The 3359-nt window shown below is 45.7% G+C and overlaps 1 pseudogene; it reads right to left on the bottom strand.

Annotated features, from left to right (window-relative positions):
* LOC110293313 overlaps positions 1 to 468 on the bottom strand; it is a 19649-nt pseudogene extending 19181 nt beyond the window's left edge.
* Positions 469 to 3359: the final 2891 nt, after the last annotated feature.

Raw genomic sequence — 3359 nt, 5'->3', positions numbered from 1 at the left:
TCACAGGGGCCTGGGCACCTTTGGGAGCCTGGGCTGGAGCTAAAGCCTGGGCCTTAGCTGGAGCTTTGGCTCCTGCCTTGGTTTGGACCTTAGGCTTTGGTTGGCAGAGCCTCTGACCCTTGGCCATGTAGCTTCGAATCCGCTTCCCAAGCTTAGGGTGAGCGATGAAAGCCAGCCGCTTGAGTCTGGGGCCTTTTGGCATCTTGGGCTTGATGGCCTGAGGCTTCACCAGGGCCTTGATGGCCTCTGCGCATGCACTCACGGCCTTTGCATTGTTGGCCTGCATCTTCTTCAGGCCTTTCTTGTTGTGCTTCTTGGCAAAGCGCATGTTCCTCAGGAATTTGGGGTCAACCCCCTTAAGAGATTCGTATCTTTGCGACTGGGGTTTCTTGATGCCATTTCTGTTCCATTTGCGGGACTGGTTGCGTGTGGTGTGGTTCTTGGACTTGGCCATGTCTGCACAGTAACCCTCGGCTCCCGCAAGCACTTTTTCTTATCACCTGCTCTTGCCACTCCTGCCTCTGACATCCCCAGTGAGACTGGTTTTATTTGTCACCACCATGACTTGTACAGGTCAAAGGTTACAAGAGAAAAGGTTCTTTTTGTGCTCGTGTGTGCATGTGTGTGTGTATTTGTAGGCCAGCAACCAACCCCAGGTATCATACCTCAAGACATAAACTACCTTGGTTTTGTGAGATAGGGTCTCATTGTTCAGGGTTCATTGACCTGGAACACACTAATTAGCCAGCAAGTCTCTGAGATCTGTCTCCATTCTCCCAGAGGTGGAATTAGCAGTGCATGCCATCGTGCTTAGGTTGTTTGTTTGTTTGTTTGTTTGTGAGTCCTCACGATTACACAGCAAGCACTTAACCAATAGAACCATCTCGTCAGCCCAAGAAAGGGTTCTCAAGGGCAAACACAAACTTCTGGAATTTAAAGCCACAAAGCTTGACCCCAGCTGTGGCCTGCATCGACCTGGGTATCCAAAGCAATCTTCATATCTCAGTTCCAGATGCAGACCATCAGCCAATCATCCTGCTTGTTTAAGTGCTCCCAGCCTCTTCAGAGCCCACAACCGTGCATCGTCGTTGTTATCATACTCTCTTCTCTTCTGCTGCCAGAGATGGAACTGTAACGCCCCACCTGCCCTCCCCCACCTCGAAATAAATACTTTGCGCCGTTCTGAAAATTTCCAGCAATTAGCTGGTACCATCACCTCTAATTAGTCACTGGCAAACACAGTTGAGATAATAAAGCTTACCAAGAGGGAAGCATGAATAAGCAACAGATTCTTCGTCTACTGGGGAAGTGGCCCTGATGAATCATTTAATAGTCACTGTAATGGAATTGTACAGGTTTTCTGTACACACACCGCAGAGAACATATTAAGTGTGTCTGAGCCATGAGAGAGCCTTAGTGATTAATTTGCCATATGGTACTAGAAAAATCTCATTTCTTTTGACACACAGTATACTTTTACATTTTTCTTTATTAATAAAACCATCAAGAAAATATACTTTTCTTTCCATCTCACTAATGACTCCCACAAATTCATTCAGACACCCAGGAATTGGTCTTTTTTTTTTTTTAATTATATCTATGTTCCTGTGGACAACGGGAACATAGCTATTTACTCTCTTATTATGTGTTTGATTTTCAATTGTTGTCGATTGCTTTGTGTTTGTTTGTTTGTTTTTTGTTTTTGTTTTGTTTTGTTTTTCAAGACAGGGTTTCTCTGGCTGTCCTGGAACTCACTCTGTAGACCAGGCTGGCCTCGAACTCAGAAATCCTCCTGCCTCTGCCTCCCCAGTGCTGGGATTAAAGGTGTGCACCACCACACCCGGCTGCCAATTGCTTTTTAATCATTTTTATTGGTTATTCCATGGTGACATCACCCAGAAGATGATTGTTATTCTTTTTTATTTACAGAGAAAAATGTCACTGGTGGGTTAAATGACATGCCTGTCACTTGGTCTGAGGGGCTTTTGATAAGAGCCCAGCCTGTTAGTTCCCAGAAACACGGGAATGAGCGGAATTTGAAGATCCATTGCTGCGACCTAGACACCAGCGAACTAACCAGCTTCCTTCTAAGCAAAGCCTGAATTTCCCTGGCACTGAACTTCCTGTTCTGTGAAATAGACTTATCATGGAACACCATTGTCAGGTCCCAACATAATGGCAGAAAGAAAGGGCTTTGGGGGTTTGTCATACCTAAGGGACTTCGGTATCACCACAGTGGGTAATCCTTATCTGTGTCGCAGCACTACAGACACCCAGCATGGTGGCACGTACCTGTAATCCCAGCACTGGGGAGGCAGAAGCAGGAGAATCAGGAGTTCCAAGTTGTCTTCAGCTACATAGTGTGGTTCAAGAACAAACAGCCTTTGATATGAGAGCTACTGTTCAGAACGACAACAGAAAAGAACATGTCAAACAACGGTAACATGAGACCCTCATGGAGTATAGGGACAGGGGATAGTAGCTATGGTAATAGGCCTCAGTTTAGCTTCCCAATTCTTATTTTTGCTGCTTCAAGCATAGAGAGTGACGTACTCACATGAGGTTGCCCAGGGAACCCAAACCAGCTATGGTCCCCTTTAAGCGCTCTTCACGCTACAACTTTCCCATAGAAATAACCAGTTGAGGAACTCCCATCTCTTCTGAGGTGTAATGAATTTTGCAAGATCATGAAAAGTGTGATTACTGGGACTGTGTCCTCTTATTGGCTACCACTAAAGACAGTCCTGGTGTGCTGGAAAATTTTATGTCAACTTGACATAAACTTGAGAAAAGGGATCCTCAATTGAGAAAATGCCCCTGTAAGATCAGGCTCTTGGTCAAGCCTGTAGGGCATTTTATTAATTAATGATTGGTGGGGGAGAACCAAGCCCATTGTGGGTGGTGCCATCCCTGGGCTGGTGGTCCTGGGTTCTATAAGAAAGCAGGCTGAGCAAGTCATGATGAGCAAGCCAGTAACCAGCATCCATGCATGGTCTCAGCATCAGCTCCTGTCTCCACGTTCCTGCCCTGCTTGAGTTCCTGTCCTGACTTCCTTCAGTAATGAACAGTGATGTAAAAGTGTAAGTCAAATAAGCCCGTTCCTCCCCAAGTTGCTTTGGTTATGATTTCATCACAGCAATAGGAGTCCTAATCCATCCAGGATGTCCCAGGGCTTTGGGGACTATAGTTGAAATCAGTGAAACTGAGCCCTCTTAAGCAGACACACCACTGGGGAAATAGGAGGGAACCTTTGTCACTGGCTTTTCTGCTCATAAGATTCGGTGACTCTTCTTGCCTGTTGTAATACACAGGAAGGGAAAACGGACTCAAATTATATTAATGATATGTAGGTGATCAAA

Source organism: Mus caroli, chromosome 4 (assembly GCF_900094665.2).
Source record: "Mus caroli chromosome 4, CAROLI_EIJ_v1.1, whole genome shotgun sequence".
In the NCBI taxonomy this organism is placed as follows: domain Eukaryota; kingdom Metazoa; phylum Chordata; class Mammalia; order Rodentia; family Muridae; genus Mus; species Mus caroli.
This window is presented reverse-complemented; position numbering and strand designations above follow the sequence as displayed.